Genomic DNA, 22178 nt, shown 5'->3' on the forward strand with positions numbered 1-22178 from the left:
ACATCCCAAACTCAAAGTAACTGTATAAGGACTAGATCTGGTCATGTCATACAATCACCAAGGTGTTAGCTGAATATATGGAGTCAGTGCACCATGTACATCCTTGTACATATTCTTGAGAAAAGATTCCATTCCTCAAAATGAAAAGAGGAATAATGCATTATGCCACCGATTCCAGACTAGACGAGACTGTGTTCTTACATAACATTACAATGTGTGATAGTCAGGTATGAAGATACCCAACTCATCTTTAGACAGTCCTCTGTGTAATTAAGTCAGTATAGTAAGTCAGTTAGATGTGTGTATTGCACAGTAACATCAGTAAGCAAGAATTTAGGTTGTGTGTGTAAGTCTGTGATCACCCACCCTTTTCAAAACACTAAGATACAGAACATGAAGTCCTGGGGATTGCTCAGCCTTTAGTTTAATTAATTTAACCATTATGTTTTCTGTAATTATAGTGACAGTTTTAAGTTCCTCCCTCCCTCTTCCCTCTTGATTCTCAACAGATTTTGGGATGCTTCTTGTGTCTTCTACAGTGAAGAATGATGCCAAATATCAATTCAAGGTTTCCACCATTTCCTTGTTTCCAATCATTAGCTCCCAGTTTCACCCAATGAGGTTCCAACATTCTCCTAGCTACTCTTTTCCTTTTGATACGCTTAAACAAATGATATCCTTTTATTTCTACCTAGCTTTCTTTCATTCTCTAATTTCTCCTTTCATTTCTTTAGTATTCATTTTCTAGTTTCTAAAATTTGACTAATCTTCTCACTGACGCCTAATCTTCAAAGTATTGGATGCAATTACTTTTGGTTTAATACTATCCTTAGTCAGCCACAGATGGGGAAACTTTCTTACAGAGTATTTCTTTCTGAATGAAATATATCCTTGTTGAAAATTATGAGATACCTCCGTAAATGTCTGTTGCTGCTTCCTTTCTGTCCAAGTTTTGAGTTATTTTCGAGTCCACTTTGGCTGACTCTGTTTCTTGTCTAATTGTAATATCAGTAATAAGCTAATGAGGTGATTAACAACTCTCACATCAATAAACTGCAGCTTGTACCAAATAAATACATCACAAATCATGAGGAGTGGTAATTACAGTTTGCTGGTGACCTTCCACTAGGCGGCAATTTATTTCAGTGCAATCATTTGAAATTAATAAACCCATTTTGAAAGATTGACTCATTTTAAGTGCAAACTACACGCAGTGCAATTGCTGTGAGCTTTTGCACCAGTTTAAACAACACCACATTAGAAGATAACTCAGTCCACAAAAAGGGCCACATTCCCAGATCAAATTAACCACTGTGGGGAGAAATCAGTTTACATTTTACGTCCAGTGACCTTTCCTCGGAACCGTTCTGAGGAAGCGTCACTGAAACTGAAATGTTAATTCTGATTTCTCTCCACAGATGGTGCCAGACCTGCTCAGCTTTTCCAGCCATTTCTGTGTGTGTTTTTGAATTCCAGCATTCGCAGTTACTAGTATTCAAAGTAACCACTATTGTGTGGTTCTGCTAATTTTACTGTGAAAGGAGATATAAAAGTTAAACGTTTTTGAGCTCAAGGTGATTAACGGGTGTGCTTTAAAAGCTTTTTAATTTACTAAGAAACTGATACTGAACACAAATGTATTTAATATATGTTTCCATGCAAATCTTAAAAGTATTTTTCAGTTATTTAAAATTGAGTTACGCATGGGTGATTAGCTGACACACTAATTAAAAATGTTTACTTTGTAATAAATTCATTTTTGACTAGTAATAAGCTGCACCAGTTTATTAATGTTTAAATAAATCAAGGAATATTTGAATGCAATTTTTTTTATTACAGTTTAAAATACTGCTGATTATGCTGGCTCATGGAAGATATTTGGCAATGTACAAATAAATTTGAATGGATGCCTGAACAAAAGGAAGCACTTTAAACTAATGCAATTTTGAATTGCCAATTTACACCCAGATACCTGATTGCACTCAACCTGGAATCTCTTGGCCAAGATATTGTTTAAGGATCCTGAAGGAACTCAGTATGAAGTAATGGAGTGGTTACTTCAACCCCATTCTCCCACTTTTTTTAGATTACTTACAGTGTGGAAACAGGCCCTTCGGCCCAACAAGTCCACACCGACCCGCTGAAGCGCAACCCACCCATACCCCTACATTTACCCCTTACCTAACACTACGGGCAATTTAGCATGGCCAATTCACCTGAACCGCACATCTTTGGACTGTGGGAGGAAACCGGAGCACCCGGAGGAAACCCACGCAGACACGGGGAGAACGTGCAAACTCCACACAGTTTGTCGCCTGAGTCGGGAATTGAACCCGGGTCTCAGGTGCTGTGAGGCAGCAGTGCTAACCACTGTGCCACCGTGCCGCCCCATAACTTTCTCCCCATAACCCTTGATCCCCTTGATACTCAAGAATCTATCTATCTCAGTCTTAAATATACTCAATGATCTGGCCTCCACAGCATTCTGTGACAATTAATTCCATAGATTCACTACTCTCCTGCTGAAGAGGTTTCTCCTTATCTCTGTTCTAAAATATCTTCTCTTTACTCTTAGACTATGCCCTCAGGTCTTAGTCTCCCCTACTAATAGAAACACCTTATCAACATCTACTCTTCCAGGCCATTCAGTATTCTGTATGTTTCAATAAGGTCCCCCCTCATCCTTCTAAACTCCATCAAGTATAGACCCAGAATTCTCAAATGTTCCTCATATGTTAAGCTTTACATTCATGGGACCATTGTCATGAACCTCCTCTGAACATGCTCCAGGGCCAGTACATTCTTCCAGAGATATGGGGCCCAAAACTGCACACAATATTCCAAATCTGGTCTGACCAGATCATTATAGAGCCTCAGAAGTACATCCTTGCATTTATTCAAGTCCTCTCAAAATAAATGCCATCATTCCATTTGCCTTCCTAACTACTGATTCAACTTGCAAGTTTACCTGGAAAGAATCCTGGATTAGAACTCCCAAGTCTCTTTGCACTTCAAACTTCTGAACTTTCTCTCCATTTAGACAATAATCCATGCCTCTGCTCTTCCTACCAAGGTGCATGACCTCACTCTATCTGCCACTTCTTTGCCCACTCCCCTAACCTGTCCACATTCTTCCACATCCTCCCCAACTCCTCAATGTTATCTGTCCCTCCACCTAGCTTTGTATCGTCTGCAAAGTTAGCCAGAATCTGTATTAGTTTCAGAATATTAAAGAACAATTTCAAATATTTTGATATTTTAAAAATATGTAAGTTGAGGAAAAGGGCATATGAATTATTCAGCTCATCTAATTTAGGAACATCAGTTGATGCTAATACAATAATAAAATAAAACCAAGTGGACCTATTCACTTAACCTCCATTACAAGTAAAATATCTCGTCTTCTCCAAAGCCACTGACAACTTTATGAGATTTTGTCCTTTTAACATGACCTATATTACATAGAGAAGTCCACAACGCTGAGTTGTTAATTAGAATATCATTGAATGACACAGCAGTTTTAATATTCAACTAATTCATGGACCTAAATAGTAAGGACATGATGTGGTGGAAACATGTCAGCAACTGAGTATCTTGTCAAAAATATGGTGATCTATGGTAGCAATGTCTGGTGTTTGAGAGTACTTTAATATTTACATATAGAAAGAACTCTTTCTTACTAAACTATGTTTTTCATATTAGTGCCCAAAGATGGAATTTAAAAAGGGGGAAATGAGCCACTAAAACTGAACATTTGAGGAAGAACACTAGCTGGGGTATTTTTCTTCAGCATGTGCTCACATTCATGCCCATGCTCCTTCACCTTCCTTCGTCTGGAGTTTACATTGTTATTTGTTTGTTTCTTTGTTATTTGTATTGACATTGTAAAATCCCGTGCAAAGAACACATTATGATTAAATACAAATATCAACCAGAGGAGGTCTTCCTCCCCATCTGTGTAGAATTTATTCTCAAACCCACAAGTTTTTAAACCGACAAGGTTTTACTTCAAATTTCCTGTCTTTCCCGTAACGGTCGATTCAGTGAGACCACCATCAAGTCCAGAGTGAGGTAAAAAAAAAACAACTGAAGTTTTTGGGGACTTTTCTTCATTAGCATTTGCTTTCAGAAGAATATTTCCGGACACAAACGAACAGACATTTTCCACGTGGGCAAATACACTGAAACACATTGATTTCCTTTTGAAAGTAAATATTGCAATGTCTATAAAAATTTCATTGTTGTTACCCTGTAACTTCTATTTACATTCTGAAAATTGAACTGTTCAAACATGTTTTCAAAAACATATAGCTGTTTGGATATGAGCTTGAAGGTAAGAAAAAATATTGTACTCACCACCCTATGTAATTTCTGACACAAAAATATTCAGAAGTTCGGTAAATTCTGATCAACCTTCTACATTAAAGTGCCAGAGATCTAAGATTGTCTTCCAATGGTTTGCATGACTGAACATGAAGAAACCTCAGATGCTTACATTCAGATAAATAACTAATCAAATGGGGAAGCCAGGCTCACTTTGAGGTGGGTAAGTTGAGCAACAGGTTTCAGTACATCAAATGTGAAACAGGCAGAGTGTGCCAGTGACAATGAAGCAATGCTAACACAGAAAGCCCACTTCTTGCATAAAAGTAGATTTTACCACAAGTTACAATCCAAAACAAAATCTTCATTCCTACAAACACATGTAATGTGCCTAGCTTTCTTATTGTAAAAAGCGTTTAAATAAGACTTTAATATTCAGAATAGAAGTTAAAAAAACTATAGTTTTACATTTATTGATCTCAAAGTTTGAACACAACTTCAAAATTATTAGGCAGGGAATGTATTTTTAAGAAATGAAGAATATTTCACTCACCGTGCTCTGTACTCAGAAGTCCAACAAGGATATGTCACCTAACTCATGCTGCTACAGCAGAAGTTCTGAAATCCCCAATAAGTATTTTTCTTTGCTACTAGCTTTCAACAGCTTCCTGTTGCAGCAGCTTCTCCAATGTATGAAATAATCCGTTCCCCTTGCTGTTTTTAATCAAGATTTGTACTGCACACTTCCATGCTGTTAATTTTAAGGACTCTCACTTCCCCACCTCCCCCCCCCAAAAAGTTGGCTTGTGGTGCTTCAGGTGATGATGGTGTCAGCATTGGACACTGAACATTTTCTCCTACTATTGCAAAGATATTTGCAAGATATTCACTTGTGGGTGAAGTTTAATATTGACCAGATGAAGGTCGAAGATAGTATCTAATCATGAGATGTGAAATTTGTAAGATATTTCATTACATTCTTCTGTGTCACATGGAAATCCAGGGCACCTCATGTTTCAGATGCAATGTATATCGAGATATTTGAAATTGAGCTTGTTGTTCCTCACCTTGAGGAGAGCTGGAGTCACAGCAAAGCATAAGGGAGAATTTAAGTGAGAATGAGTTCCAGCAGCTGATCATACCATAGCTATTTATAGGTTCTGTGTGTCCAATGGACAGTGTCAGAGTGCTCTCAGAGTATGGCATTGCCCAAAACTTATTATCATTAAAGGTGATGCAATCATGGGGAATGCAATCTTCCACCCATTCATGATACTGTGGAACAAATAATTGCACTGAGGGAACAGCCTAGTATAGAATTTGCATAGTTAAGTGGCTTCAATAGGCAGGGATATGGGCACGCATTTCTGCAACTACCAATGCAAGTCCTGCAAGGTGTATTGTCTTCCTAGTGCTACTATATATATTCTTTGAAATGGAAATCATGTTTAACTGATCTATTGGAGTTCTTTGAAGAAGTAAAATGTGCTGTAGATAAAGGGGAACTGGTGGATCTACAGCACATAGATTTCCAAGAGACAGTTGATAAGTTTCTGCAATGAAAGTTACTGCGGAAATAACAGTTTGAGGTGCCGTGGGGGTACCATCTTGGCATAGATAGAAGATTAACTGGCTGACAGGAAATAGAGGATAGGAATAAATAGGTCATATTCTGACTGGCAAGATAAAACAGTAAGTGTACCAAGGGACCAGTACTTGGGCCCGAACATTTTCACATTTGTGTAAATGACTTTGATGATGGGATGGAACATAAGGTTACTATGTTTGCCGATGATACAAACATGGGCAGGAATATAAGTTGTGAAGACGATATAAGAAGGCTACAAAAGGACAGAGTAAGTGAATGGCCGAAGATATGCCGAAAGGAGCATAATGTGGGAAATGTGAAATTGTCCATTTTGGCAGAAAGAATAAAAAAGAAATATGTTATCAAATTGGTGAGAAATTTAAAATGAAGAGGGAGCAGGGTATCCTCATGAATGAATCACAGAATGTTAGTATGCCAGTGCAGCAAGTAATTAGAAAACTACCAAGATGACATTGTTTATTGAAAGGGAATTCGGATACCAAGTAAGAAATTATGCCTCAGCTACAGGGGGTTGGTGAGATCCATCTGAGATGGTGTGCATAGTACCAGTCTCTTTACTTAAGGAAAACTGGAAATGCTTTGGAAGCACTTCACAGAAGGTTTATTAGATTGATCCCTGGGCAAGTTTTCTTATGAGTAAAGAATGGCAGAGTATACTTATGCTCACTGCATTTTAGAAAAGTAGGAGGTGACTTGCTTGAAATGATAAGATTCTGAGGAACCTCGATAATGTGTGGGGTGGGGTGTTTCCTCTTGTGGGATTACCTGCCCCAGGATAAAGTGACTCTTGTGACTTCATTTCTAGGGTCCTTAAATGGTCTGCTATAATGAATCGTGAGACTGAGTCTCGGTTATGTTGAAGAAAGAAAGGTCATCTATGTAAGAATGAATAACGAGCCCCTAGCTGAGGTTCCAGAAATTCACTAAGCTGTTGAAACAACTGAGTTCAAGGAAAAATATTGCTTGATCAATATCTGTGTCCCTGACCTCTTATGTTCACTTCACAATGGTTATTTAAACAATTTTAAGATTTCAATTATGTTTAGTTTCTGATATTTATGCTTTAATGGTCTGAATTACATGTTTCTATGTCACATGGGAGATCCAGGGCACCTCGTGTTTCAGATGCAATGTGTATCGAGATACTTGAAATTGAACTTGTTGTTTCTTACCTTGAGAAGAGTTGGGGGCCACAGCAAAACAGAAGGGAGAATTTATGTGAGATCGAGTCCAGCAACTGATCATATCATAGCTATTTATAGTAACTGTGTATCCAAAGTGCAATGTCAGAGTACTCTCAGAGTATGGCATTGCTCAAAACTGACTACCAGTACTTGATTGACACTTTCATTAGTTTGAAGTAAAGTAAGTTTTACTTTAATAATGTAAAAAAAATGAAGAAACAGGTATTTCTAAAAATGCTTTCTTCAAATATCTTATTGTCACTATAGGGTTCATGACTTCTCTACAATGAATAGCAGATTACCATAAATTGTCACCGAGGTATGAAGGGCCATGAGGATGGATAGAGCTGGCATGGGGGACATGAAAGGGTATGACATGGGTGGAAACCTGGCAAGGGGGGGGGGGGGGGGTGTCATGAGGAAGACCTTTGACCTTACATTTGAAAATATCCCATCACACAGAATTATAGTTCCCACAACATTTCTAAGATGATGTGAAATACAAGACATTTAAAAGCTGACTCATCTCCATAATGATCGCAGAGGACTGGGATGTAATGGAGCCACCCAGGTGGGGAGTGCAGAGAGCAGGATCACCATTTAAAAAACTGACACCCCTAAAAGGCCATCCTGGAAACTGAAAACCCTGGAAAGACAGTTGGGAATCTTGAGATTAATGGGCTGAATCTCGTGTCTTTTTTGGTTAAGTCTAAGTTGCATCGAGTTGTTTTGTTTTCTTTCCTCATCTTAACAAGCCACCCATTGTACTTAACACCTGTAGTGACTCTCACATTCAATTTCTGTCCCATTCTAAAAAAGACCATTCCTGGGACAATTCCCCAGTCATGGATATCTGCCAAAACACCAGCAGCGTAGCCCTAGTACCATCTTTAAAAGCTGGTTGGAAACCTGTCCAAGCTGTATCATTCTGCAGCTGCTCTGTACAGTGCTCGAGTCTTGTCCCAGACAAGACAGTAAGGGGCTTTTGGGGGGTGCCCTACTTACAGGCAGGGTGCAAGAGGTCCTGTTAGATGGGCAGTGCTAATACGGAACGTCCTCTTCCCCCTGGCCCAGCAGCAGTCTGAGTTTGCCACTCAGGTTAGAGCAGTCTCAGCCAACTCTAGGAATGCCCCAGCAATGCTGAAGAAGGTCAGCGACCTTCAGCACTCCACTGCCATAAGTGCTATTAACTTCACTCTGATACCCCATACTCATTCTACCTCTGCTATGGCACCCATCTCCCACTGAGGCTCTAATACCTGCAACATCTTCCCCACTGACTACCACTCACTCCAACACCCATCTAGCCCTGCATGCCCTCTGCACTACCTACCCACTGCTTGAGACACTGCCTCACCTACACCAACAGAAATTGCTATCTTACCCAATACAGCTCCTGAAATACCTGCCTGTTTCTCATTCCAGTAGAAAAACAGTCTACAGGCAGCAGAAAGAGTCAAACAGTTGAGGGCTGACAGTCATTCGGCTTTTCACTCTTTATAAGGAGAGCATCCTGACTTTGACCACCCTGATCAGACCCAGCACTGGTATCGGAGGCTGCCCTTGGCTTAGTGTGCTGGGAACCCATAAGTGAAGGCTATCCCTCTTGATTGGGGCCAGCTAACAAGTTTCCTGGCTTTCTATCTATGCCAATCAGCATGATGATACAGCAATAATATGAGCCTGCTATCTCTGGTAAAAACACAAGGCAATGCAAGGCAAGGATACAAAGAGCAGCCCCAGGTCAGCTCAGAGAGAGCGAGTGCTACAGCAGTAAGTGAAGAGCCCTCAGGTACAACCTGGTCCAGTTAATGAACGGGGTTTGTGTCCCTGAGCTCATAATGTCTTTGATGTGGCAGTTGCTGGTACAGACTGAGGTACATTGAAGTACACTGAGGCATCATCTAGTCAAATAGCACAGAAACAGACCCTTCGGTTCATTCCAACCATAATCCCAAACTGAACTAGTCCGACCTGCCTGCAGTTGGTCCATACCCCTTTAAAACACATCTTAATCATGTGATTATCTAAATGTCTTTTAAACATTGTAACTGTACCCACATCCACCACTTCCTCGGAAGTTCATTCCGTATATACACCACCCTCTGTGTAAAACAGTTGCCCCTCAGGTCCCTTGTAAATCCTTCTCCTCTCACATTAAAAATATCCCCCGGTTTTGAACTTACCCAGCTAAGGGAAAAGACCTTTGATATTTATATCATCTATGCCTCTCATGATTTTATAAACCGCAAGAAGGTCATCCCTCAACCTCCAGCACTCCAGTGAAAAAGAGTTCCTGCCTATTCAGCCTCTCCTTCTAACTCAAACCCTCCAGCTCCAGCAACATTATGGCAAAACATTTCTGAACCTCTCCAATTTAATAATATCCTTCCTATAACAGGGCAACCAGAACTGTACATAGTACTCTTCTACAACCTCAACGTACTATCCCAATACCTCTACTCAATGGTCTGAGCAATGACGGCAAGCACGCTAAACACCTTCTTAACCACCCTGTCTATCTGCGATGCAACTTTCAAAGAACGTGTACTTGAATCTCAAAGTTTCTCTGTTTTACAACACTATCCAAAGTTTTTAATTGCATCTGTCCTGCTCTTCCTGATGAGGGGATTATGCCTGAAACATCACTTCTCCTGCTCCTCAGATGCTGGATAACCTGCTGTGCTATTCCAGCGCCACACTTTCGACTCTGATCTCCAGTATCTGCAGTCCTCACTTTCTCCTTGTTTTTTTGACAAAAATGCATTACCTCACATTTATCCAAATTAAACTCCATTTGCCACTCCTTAGCCCATTGAATCAATTGATCAAGGTCCCTTTGTTCTTGGAAAATTTTCTTCACTGGTGACGGTACCACCAATTTTGGTATCATCCACAAAACCTGTTCACCAAGCTTGCTAAATTCTCATCCACATCATTTACATAAATGACAAATAAAAGTGTACCCAGCACTGATCCCTGTGGAGCGCCGCTGGTCATAGCCTTTAGTCTGAAAAACAACCAGGAGAAGGTGAGGACTGCAGATGTGGGAGATCAGAGCTGAAAAATGTGTTGCTGAAAAAGCGCAGCAGGTCAGGCAGCATCCAAGGAGCAGGAGAATCGACGTTTCGGGCATAAGCCCTTCTTCAGGAATGAGGAGAGTGTGCCAAGCAGGCTAAGATAAAAGGTAGGGAGGAGGGACTTGGGGGAGGGGCATTGGGAATGCGATTGGTGGAAGGAGGTTAAGGTGAGGGTGATTGGCCGGAGAGGGAGTGGGGGCTGAGAGGTCGGGAAGAAGATTGCAGGTCAGGAAGGCAGTGTTGAGTCCGAGAATTGGGGCTGAGATAAGGCGGTGGGAGGGGAAATGAGGAAGCTGGAGAAATCTGCATTCATCTCTTGTGGTTGGAGGGTTCCTAGGCGGAAGATAAGGCGCTCTTCCTCCAGGCGTCGTGTTGCCATGGTCTGGCGAAGGAGGAGGCCAAGGACCTGCCTGTCTTTGGCAGAGTGGGAGGGGGAGTTAAAGTGTTCGGCCACAGGGCGGTTGGGTTAGTTGGTGCGGATGTCCCAGAGGTGTTCTGTGAAACATTCCGCAAGTAGGCGTCCTGTTTCCCCAATGTACAGAAGGCCACATCAGATGCAGCGGATGCAGTAAATGATGTGTGTGGAGGTGCAGGTGAATTTGTGGCGGATATGGAAGGATCCCTTGGGGCCTTGGAGGGAAGTGAGGGTGGAGGTGTGGGCGCAAGTTTTGCATTTCTTGCGGTTGTTGGGGAAGGTGCCAGGAGTGGAGGTTGGGTTGGTGGGGGTTGTGGACCTGACGAGGGAATCGCGAAGGGAGTGGTCTTTCCGGAATGCTGATAGTGGATAGGGAGGGAAATATATCCTTGGTGGTGGGGTCTGTTTGGAGGTGGCAGAAATGATGAAGGATGTTACGATGTAGTTGGAGGTTGGTGAGGTGCTAGGTGAGGACCAGTAGGGTTCTGTCCTGGTGGCAATTGGAGGGGCAAGGTTCAAGGGCAGAGACTCCTCTGCTGAGGATTGGGACTGAGATAAGGTGGAGGGAGGGGAAATGAGGAAGCTGGAGAAATCTGCATTCATTCCTCGTGGTTGGAGGGTTTCTAGGCGGAAGATGAGGCGCTCTTCACAGAGGCGATTGGAGGGGCGGGGTTCAAGGGCAAGGGCTCCTCTGCCCTTGAACCCCGCCCCTCCAATCGCCACCAGGACAGAACCCCACTGGTCCTCATCTTCCACCCCACCAACCTCCAGATACATCGTATCATCCTTCGTCATTTCTGCTACCTCCAAACAGACCCCACCACCAGGGATATATTTCCCTCCCCTCCCCTATCAGCGCCCCAGAAAGACCACTCCCTCCGCGACTCCCTCGTCAGGTCCACCCCCCCCCCCACCAACCCAACCTCCACTCTCGGCATCTTCCCCTGCAACCGCAAGAAATGCAAAACTTGTGCTCACACCTCCACCCTCACTTCCCTCCAAGGCCCCAAGGGATCCTTCCATATCCATCACAAATTCACCTGCACCTCCACATACATCAGTTACTGCATCCACTGCACCTGATGTGGCCTCCTCTTCATTGGGGAGACAGGTCGCCCACTTGCGGAATGTTTCAGAGAACATCTCTGGGACACCCCACCAACCAACCCAACTGCCCCGTGGCCGAACACTTTAACTCGCCCTCCCACTCCACCAAGGACATGCAGGTCCTTGGCCTCCTCCATCGCCAGACCATGGCAATACGACGGCTGGAGGAAGAGTGCCTCATCTTCCGCCTAGAAACTCTCCAACCACGAGGGATGAATGCAGATTTCTCCAGCTTCCTCATTTCCCCTCCCCCCACCTTATCTCAGTCCCAACCCTCGGACTCAGCACCGCCTTCTTCATCTGCAATCTTCTTCCCGACCTCTCCGCCCCCACCCCCTCGCCAGCCTATCACCCTCACCTTAACCTCCTTCCACCTATCGCATTCCCAACGCCCCTCCCCCAAGTCCTTCCTCCCTACTTTTTATCTTAGCCTGTTTGGCACACCTTCCTCATTCCTGAAGGGCTTATGCCCAAAACGTCGATTCTCCTGCTCATTGGATGCTGCCTGACCTGCTGCGCTTTTCCAACAGCACATTTTTCAGCTCTGAAAAACAACCCTCCACCATCACCCTCTCTCACCTACCATCAAGACAATTTGACATCCTGTAAGTGTATTAACAATGTGGCATGCACTTTCATAAAGTCTCTCTCATGTCAAATACTGCCAGCCTTGGTTGTGGTGGACATATGGCCCATGCCCATGGAGTATGCCCTGAGACATTGGTGCCCTGTGTCTAACATGGAGGTCATTGAGAACAAGCAGTGAGCTGAATCTGCCAGGTGCTGTCTCTGGTTTCCTTGTCAGGTTTTCATGACTCTCATGTGCTTGGTGAATTTGGTCACATGGGGCACTACATATTAATGAGGTGAGTGATGTCATTCGCAAGGCATTTTAATTTGTGTCATCCTCGTCAGCTGGCACCTCGTCGCTGTCCATTGAGAATCTCACCATAGCATGTGAAAAGCTTAAACGATGGAACAGGATGATCTCAATGTCAAGACTGGTGTCACTGCACATATTGCCCAATTCTGCCACACATCTCACCATAGCCCGTATTGCATAGACCTCTGTAAGGTTTCGCCCAACAAAAATGCAGGACAGCCCTCACAAACAAATTATTGGTTACGCTGAGTTAAGAACAGTCCCACACAATAATTCTGCATTCCAAAATTAAAAGCATTGTGGGCTGATCATTTTCAGTTGGGCAGCATGGTGGTTAGCACCACTGCCACAGCACCAGGAACCCAGGTTCAATTACATATTTGGGCGACTGTTTGTGTGGAGTTTGCGTATTCTCCCCGCATCTGCGTGGGTTTCCTCCGGGTGCTCTGGTTCCTTCCCACAATCCAAAGTTGTGCAGGTTAGGTGGATTGGCCTTGGGAAATACCAGGATAGGGAGCTGGGTAGGATGCTTTTCGGATATTCAGTGCAGACTTGATGTGGTGAATGGCTTCTTTCCGCACTGTGGGGATTCTATGAAGTCTTGGCTTTTCAAATTAATCAACATTTCTAAAGCATTCGGTATTGCCAAATTACTGTACTTGGCACTTTAAAGGGGAAGTATGCATTTACATACATAATTCGCACAATACCGTGTTCCTGTTCTCCACAGCATTCTAGTTATCTGATGCAATTCTCAGAGAAAGACTGTAAGAAATGAAACCTAAACATATTTTAAAACAGCTCAGCTGAAATATCCTATCTTTGACAAAACGCTTAGCATCGTGAATTACACATGAGGATGAAGGAGTGAAACAGTGTCCCTTTAAGTGAAACTTAAAAAGAAAGAAATTTTATGCAGTTAGCCTCACACTGACGCACACAGCTAACACTGATGCTTAATGAGTGATGCAAAAAAAATGAAGGAGATTGGGAAAGTAGGCACAAATTGCACCTGAAATTTTTTTTTTGGATAGGTTACAGTGTAAATTTCTGCTCTTCAAATAATTTTAAAAATGGCTGAGACAAAAAAATGAAGCTGTGCAAACAGCATTACAACGTAACATAACTATTTACATTTTTCTTTGCATTAAAATATATCAATTGAAGTATTTAAGAGAAGACATTTGGTGTTGTTAGCTAATCGAGTTGGAAATGAAATGCGTACAAAAAGATAAGAACAGTAAAAAAAATTTTCTGAACCATCAGCTAAGTAGGTCAATTTTGCATCATGGAAAATAACTTTTTAAAAAACTTACATTGAACCACTCACTAGTTTTGTTGGTAAAAACTCAGTAATTTACAAGTTAAACATTTTAAATATATAAGAATATTCAAGACGTGTATGCTAGTGTTGATTTGGAAATTGGTCTTAATTCAGCACATTTACAGAAACACATCTTATTCATTGGGTCAGCTTGGGGACTGACCAGTTGGGAGAATGCACTCGGTACTGAGCACATTATCCTTTTTTAACCCCATGTTGAAGACTGTGGAAACCCAGTCTACACTTGATGTAACTTGAGTTCAAAATCTAACAATCTTCTGCAATGGTTTTAAAAACATTAATGGGAGTTGGGCATCGCTGGCTGGGTCAGCATTTATTACCCATCCCTATGTACCTTGTGAAGATAGTGGTGAGCTGCCTTCTTGATCTGTTGATGTTGTAGGTAGCTGCATCACTGTATGTCTGTCTGCTCCTATCTGGAGGAGTCTAGCTTTAAAACAAAGCTCCTCATCGCCAGGTGAAGCCTCCACTGTGTTAAGCTTCGAAAGAGGCCTATCCTGCCTTTAGGGGCTGCTGTGGTTCTCAGTAGCACCTTTCTACTTTCAACACTCAGGCCCATCCAGTACAGTTTGACCCAATGTGATAGCCTGGCCATATTGTATTTCACACACACTGATTTGACACATTAGCATTCCTGATGAAGGGCTTATGCTCGAAACGCGACTCCCCTGCTCCTCAGATGCTGCCTGACCCACTGTTCTTTTCCAGTGCCTTACTTTTTGACTCTGATCTCCAGCATCTACAGTCCTCACTTTCTTCACACAGCTACTGTATCAACAGGAAGATGCAAATCATGCCTGCCACTTGCTTCCACCAGTGAACTGTGGCATTAATTCCATCTGCTTTGAAAATAAAGGTCACTGAACTTATGAGAAACTTTAGCACCCTTTGCAAAGTCATTAAAACTCACAACATTTCAGAACCCTGGTTAATTAAAAGCCTCAATCCTGTTGGTCACTGATCTGTTAGACCTGTTGCAGGACCTGCAGCTTGTAAAATTGCTGAGCATCAGAGAGCAGTACCATACCATTTTACCAAGCCCCCTCCCCGTCCACTCCTGCCAGTAAAATTCAGCTCATTATTTTTGGGTTTTTTTTCCACAAGTGTCCCTTGCTGTATTCTTTTACAGATTCCTAAAACCTGGCTGACCGTTTCAGTTACTGACCTGATCCCTCTGCTGATGCTCACTTCTAGATTTTTGAAAGTGATGATCATCCAGTAGATATTAAACCATAGAAAACATCAGCTCTCGGGCTTCAGAGATGTCACATGTGTTAGTTGTCATCACTGTTATCACACTTTGAATAGAGAAAGGAAAGACAAGTCATTTTAGTAAATGACTCACTTCCAATGCTGTGAGAATTAGCTTTCAGACTACGCATTATTAATTTCAAAATGTGATCTGTGTTACTGCTGTATGTAAGCCAAAGGCATACTTTCTTTGTTATCTATACCAGTTGTTTATGTCAAAATGTTATCTATTATCTGCATCAGTCAAGCACAATGTTTAGCTTCAGGTGGGTCTGTCGGTAGCTCTGAGTCAGCAGGCTATGTAATAACAGTTACTGCTCTGAAATGTACATGCTCAATCATTCCCTCTCGTACTTTTCTAATGCCCTTAACCCCAGGAACATCACCCCCTCTCACCCCCACTTCACTCCTTCAAGTCTAACAGACAAAGATCTGAATATAAGCTTCTGCACTAGTTTCATTGTCTATCTCCAGAGCTGACCAGACCACATTGTATAGAACTGTGCTTCTGCCTAAACCCGTTGCTCCAAGATTATCATGAAGAATAAAGCTAACTCTTGGCTTTTATTCTCCACAATCAACACTTCATTTGATTATTTCTTTTCTGCTCTTTCCAACTTCCTACACTAAAATCAAGAGCTTCTTGTGCTGCTTCTCACCAAACCACCGACCACCAAACCTTCACTTCCCAGCACCATAAGACCATAAGGCCATAAGACAAAGGGATAGAATGAGGCCATTTGGCCCAACCAGTCTGCTCTGCCATTTGATCATGGCTGATCCACATCTCAACCCCATTCTCCTGCCTTCTCAGTAACCTTTAATCCCGTTACTGATCAAGAACCTATCTATCTCTGTCTTAAATACTCTCAATGAGTCAACCTCCCCACCTTTCTGAGACAATGAGTTACACAAATTTACCTCCCTCTCCCTAAATAAATTCCTCCTCATCTCAGTTCTAAAGGGTCATCTCTTCACTCTGAGGCTGTGCCCTCAGGTCCTAACTTCATCTACGAGTTATGGAAATATCTTCTCCATGTCCACTCTATCCAGACGTCTAAGTATTCTGTTAGTTTCAATTAGATCTCCCATCATTCTTCTCATCTCCATCAAGTCCAGACCTCAACAGTACAGTCCTCAATCACTCCTCGTATGACCAGCACTTTATCTTCTGGATTATTCCTTTAGTCCTTCTCTGGATACCCTCCAGAGCCAATACATCTTCCTTAGAAACAGGGCTAAAATTGCTCATAATACTCCAAATGCGGTCTGACCAGAGCCATATACAGCTTCAGCAGTATATCTCTGCCCTTGTATTCTAGCCCTTTCAAACTAATGCTAATGAACTGGAGTCGTCAATGTTTCTCTGACCTGAGATCCTGTCTCCTTCTTTTCAAAACCACCATTATCACTCTCCTCAAAAAGTCAACCCGACTGTTGAATTATTTGTCATTGTTAACTACTGCTCCATTTCCCACCAACCCACTTTCACAGTCCATGTCTTTAAAAGTATTGTTAGCACCCGAACCCCGTCTTTCCTGCAACAGCGTTAATTCATTAGGGTCTACCATAGCCCTGAAACAGCCGACAAATAACAACAACCTGTCTGCCTTCACCTCTTCACTTGTCAGTGAAGACTGGGGACAATATTTCATCCTAACACTCAACACTGGAGCCCCCGAGGGGTGCGTACTGTACTCACTGTATACCCATGACTGCGTCGCCAAATACCAGACTAATGCCATTTACACGTTCACTGACGACACCACCATAGTCATTCGAATCTCAGATGGCGATGAGACAAACTACAAATGGGAGGTGGAAGACCTGGAAAAATGGTGTACTGAGAACAACCCAGCTCTCAATGCCAGCAAAACCAAGGAAATCATTAATGACTTTTGGCTGGATGTTACTCATGCCCCCCTATACATTAAGAGCGCAGAGGTGGAACGAGTAGAGAGTGGCAGTGGCCATTCACAACAAGCTTTCTTGGTTCTTCATGTGGATGCACTGGTTACAAAGGCCCCACAACATCTCTTCTTCCTCAGGTAGCTGAGGAAATTTGGCATGATGGCGAATACCCTTGCCAACATTTTATAGAGGCACCATCGAGAGTATTCTGTCTGGATGTATCAGTACCTGTTATGACAACTGTACCATTCAAGATCGGAGACGGTTACAGGGAGTGGTGAACTTGACCCAGACATTCACAAAGGCCAACCCCCCCATCTATAGAATCCATCTACCAACCCCACTGTCAAGGAAAGACCACCAGCATTCTTAAAGATCCATACCACCCTGGCAATGTTTTTCTACAACTTCTACCATCGGGGAGAAGGTACAGAAGCCTGAACACATGCACCAGCCGGTTTCACAACAGTTTCTACCATACTGTTGTTAGAACACTGAATAGACTCACAAACTCTTAACATTCGCCTGTACCTGTGTTTTGCTTTTGCCACTGTTTACCTATTATTTCCTATGGTACTTAACTATGTGATCTGCTTGTATTGCTCGCAAGTCAATTCAATTCAATAATGTTTTAATATCTAAATCATCTCTGTGCCTAACAGGGACATTTTTTAAACAATATTTAACACTGAGACACATAAGGAGGTGTTAAAAGGAATTACCAAAACATCTATCAAAGAGATAGGTTCTAAGGAGCATCCTCAAGTTGGAAAGAGAAGTTGAAATGTAGAAAGGATTAAGGAGGGAATTTCACAGTTTAGGGAATTAGTACTGAAAGACATGTCGAGCGATAGAGGAGCATTTAAAAGGGGTGATGCGCTTGAGACCAGAATGGACAAGTGCAGGGATTATAGAAAGGATTTGCAAGGATGGAGGCGACTTCGGGGATAGGACAGGCATGGCAAGAAGAGTATCAGAGTTTCTGATGAGCTCACGTTTATGCAGGGTGTGAGGCTGGCCAGGAGAGCATTGAAATCAGAAACTGAATGGCAACAAATGCATGGATCAGGCTTTCAGATGTGGGTGAATCAAACTAGGATGGTCCGGCAATGTTACAGAGGCCTTAGAACCATATATGTGATGAGAAACTCACCTTGTCATTAAATAACATACTCAGGTTGAGAACTGTCTTGGTTCACCAAGTAGTTTGGGAAAGTGAAATAGTCAAAGACTCAGTGATGGAATTTGTTGCAGGTACCAAAGGTCATGCCTTTGCTCTTCCCAATGTTTCATTTGAGAAATTTGTGCTCATTGCTGTTTAGCCGTGTGACAAATCTGAAGTTGAAAAGATCCGAGAGGCAGAGGAGTAGATGGTGCTGAGTTAGCCAAACATGTGATCCTCATACTGTATTGTTGGATGATGTTGTAAAGTGCAACAGTGAAGATGGGGAATAGGAAGGGAAATCAAGGATAAGTTCTTGGGCGTGTCCTGAGGTAACAATGTCAGATTGAGAAGCAGACCCATTGCAGACAATTCTCTGGCTATGATTGGACAGAGGACAGGACAGACATTAGTGTGGCCAGGCCAGTGAAAGCTGCAGACAGGTTGAGGAGGATGTGAGAAATTAGTTTACCACAGGCAGCAGATTCATACAATAATTGGAGGAATTCAAACTGGGAGTTCCAGGAAGATGGATCTAGAAGACTACAACACATTCAAAGTTGAAAAGGAAAGAGAAGTTAGAGAATCCTGAATCAAAGGTCTCTGCATCATAAAGACCACTTCCATCAAATTCTGTAACATGAGGATGAATGTTTTCATATACCAGGAAATCCCATCACTGAGACAGAAAGCAGACAGTGCAGTTTGATGGGCAGCATATTGCAAGCTGTGGCCAATTTAGAGGCTACCGTCAAGGGGGCCACCCAATTAAGAGCAGAATCTGCCCCAAGATCTGTCGGCCCAATGAGGGGCTGTCAGCAGAACTCCACTAACTGGTCATTACTGAAGCTGCAGCTCCAGACAGAGGGCACCAAAGAGGGTTCTACCAAAGGGAGAGAGCTATGATTGGAGAAGATGAATTCAGACTGGTCGGCCATGGCATTTGGGGAATGGGTTGGTGGGTGGAAAAAAAGGAGTGCCGTTGCCATCAAGGGTCCCTCTATGAGCCTTGGAGGGCCCATAAAAAGGGCTTCTCCTCTTCCTTTAGTGGGAAGCCTTTGAGGTTTACCTGGGGTCTCCCTGTGTGGCGGTGGACCCTTCCATCACAGAGCAAGAAGCGATCCTTTTTTGAACACTGAAGTAGCACATTTGTCGTCTCACAACCTTGCCAGGGTTGGGAAAATTGAGTTCAGTGTCTCATTTGCTGTTGAATTTCTCATCCATGTAGTTTTACACTTGCAGGTAGAACCATTTCTGTTCTTGCGAAGCTCTGTTAGACATCAGCTCATCCAAACCCCAGGTGCCTACATTCTACATCTTATCAGGTCCTTTTCACTGTTCAGTCCTGCTCTCAGTCGTCTGTATTGGTTTCTGAATACCTTCTGTTTCAAATTTTCAATCTGGTCTTTAAGTCCTTCAAGGCCTCACTTTTCTCCATCTATTTAAACAAGAGACTTCACTTCCAAATGATTAAGGGCATGCACAATAAGATTTCAAGTTTTAAGCCTTTTCAATGTGACAAAAATCAAACTTAACTACACGGTCAGCAACAAATCAGTTTGGTCACCTTGTCTGATAATTTTTCTTCGGCTCAGATCCGCAATACTGCAATAGGATTATTCCTAAATGGGAGACTGGAGCAAGCTTTCTCACAGCTTTCAACTTAATTGCTATTTCCTCACAAGATATCACATAACCTTATATATGGTGTGAACTTAGTGCCTGGAATGTCCCTCATGTGTAGATCTTGGTTACAAGCGGATCATTCCATCACTACTGCATGTTAGGAGCTGGCTTCACTAGGATATAGTCTAATATCAAACAAGGGCTCTTGAGGTGTAATGATAGTGTCCCACTTCTGACAGGGAGGGCCGGGTTCAAGTTTCACATGTTCCAAAATTATGCAATAACATCTCCGAAACGGTTGAATAGGAAGTATCAGGCAATAAAGTATCTCCATGCAAAAGTATCTCAGATGACTTCTATATGCCAACATAAGTAATGTTTATGATGTAACTTGCAGTCCGTTTGAGTTATTATCTGGAACTGTAATCAGTAACACCCAAAGACCATATGTAAAAATCCAGAGTACAGTCGGAAATGACAGTATTTCAGTTGAATAAAGGGAACAATGGAGTTATGAGGGAGGAGCTGGCCAAAGTTCAATGGTGCAATACCTTAGCAGGAATGACAGTGGAGGAACAATGGCAGATGTTTCTGGGTATAATGCAAGAGATGTAGGATCAGTTCATTCCAAAAAGGGAGAAAGATCCTATGAGGAGGCAGGGGTGGCCGTGGCTGACAAGGGATGTTAAGAAACATATAAAATCAAAGGTGAAAAAGAATAACATAGCAAAGATGAGTGGGAAAACGGAGGACTGGGAAGCTTTTAAAGAACAACAGAGGATTACTAAGAAGGAAATACGCAGAGAAAAAAATGAGGTATGAAGGTTAACAGGCCAAAAATATAAAGGAGGATAGTAAAAGCTTTTTTAGGTATGTGAAAGGGAAAAAAATGGTTAAGACTAAAATTGGGCCCTTGAAGACAGAAACAGGGGAATATATTACGGGGAACAAAGAAATGGCAGTAGAGTTGAATTAGTACTTCAGATCTGTGTTCACTGGGGAAGACACAAACAATCTCCCAGAGGTAACAGTGGCTGAAGGACCTGAACTGAAGGGAATTTATATTTGCCAGGAATTGGTGTTGGAGAGACTGTTAGGTCTGAAGGCTGATAAGTCCCCGAGGCCTGATGGTCTACATCCCAGGGTACTGAAGGAGGTGGCTCTAGAAATCGTGGATGATCATTTTCCAGAGTTCGATAGATTCAGGATCAGTTCCTGTGGATTGGAGGGTGGCTAATGTTGTACCACTTATTAAGAAAGGAGCGAGAGAGAAAGCAGGAAATTATAGACCAGTTAGTCTGATCTCAGTGGTGGGAAAGATGCTGGAGTCAATTATAAAGGATGGAATTACGACACATCTGGATAGCTGTAACAGGATAAGTCAGGGTCAGCATGGATTTATGAAGGGGAAATCATGCTTGACTAATCTTCCGAAATTTTTTGAGGATGTAACTCTGAAGATGGACAAGGGAGATCCAGTGGATGTAGTGTACCTGGACTTTCAGAAAGTCTTTGTTAGGAGGTTAGTGAGCAAAATTAGGGCGCATGGAATTGGGGGCAAAGTACTGACTTGGATTGAAAATTGGTTGGCTGACAGGAAACAAAGAGTTGTGATAAACGGCTCCCTTTCGGAATGGCAGGCGGTGACCAGTGGAGTACCGCAGGGATCAGTGCTGGGACCGCAGCTTTTTACAATATATATTAATGATAAAGAAGATGGTATTAATAGTAACATTAGCAAATTTGTTGATGATACAAAGCTGGGTGGCAGGGTGAAATGTGAGGAGGATGTTAGGAGATTACATGGTGACCTGGACAGGTTAGGTGAGTGGGCAGATGCATGGCAGATGTAGTTTAATGTGGATAAATGTATGGTTATCCACTTTGGTGGCAAGAACAAGAAGGCAGATTACTACCTAAATGGAGTCAAGTTAGGTAAAGGGACAGTACAAACAGATCTGGGTGCTCTTGTACACCAGTCAATGAAGGCAAGCATGCAGGTACAGGAGGTAGTGAAGAAAGGTAATAGCATGCTGGCCTTCATAACAAGAGGCATTGAGTATAGAAGCAAAGAGGTTATTCTGCAGCTGTACAGGGCTCTGGTGAGACCGCACCTGAAATATTGTGTGCAGTTCTGATCTCCAAATTTGAGGAAAGACATTCTGGCTATTGAGGGAGTGCAGCGTAGGTTCACGAGGTCAATTCCTGGAATGGCGGGACTATCTTATGTTGAAAGATTGGAGCGACTGGGCTTGTATATCCTTGAGTTTAGAAGACTGAGA

The 22178-nt window shown here is 42.5% G+C and overlaps 1 protein-coding gene across 3 annotated transcripts in view; it reads right to left on the reverse strand.

Annotated features, from left to right (window-relative positions):
- LOC132825674 (probable G-protein coupled receptor 82) overlaps positions 1-14358 on the reverse strand; it is a 53311-nt gene extending 38953 nt beyond the window's left edge. The window contains exon 1 of one of the 3 annotated variants that reach the window (XM_060841054.1): positions 14281-14358. The gene's annotated coding sequence lies outside the window, so the exon portion shown is untranslated. Of the gene's footprint in view, positions 1-4356; positions 4454-4876; positions 4985-14280 lie in introns of those variants that run through there. The other 2 variants (XM_060841052.1, XM_060841053.1) reach the window with 2 other exon arrangements.
- Positions 14359-22178: the final 7820 nt, after the last annotated feature.

This window comes from Hemiscyllium ocellatum, chromosome 21 (genome assembly GCF_020745735.1).
Source record: "Hemiscyllium ocellatum isolate sHemOce1 chromosome 21, sHemOce1.pat.X.cur, whole genome shotgun sequence".
Taxonomy (NCBI): domain Eukaryota; kingdom Metazoa; phylum Chordata; class Chondrichthyes; order Orectolobiformes; family Hemiscylliidae; genus Hemiscyllium; species Hemiscyllium ocellatum.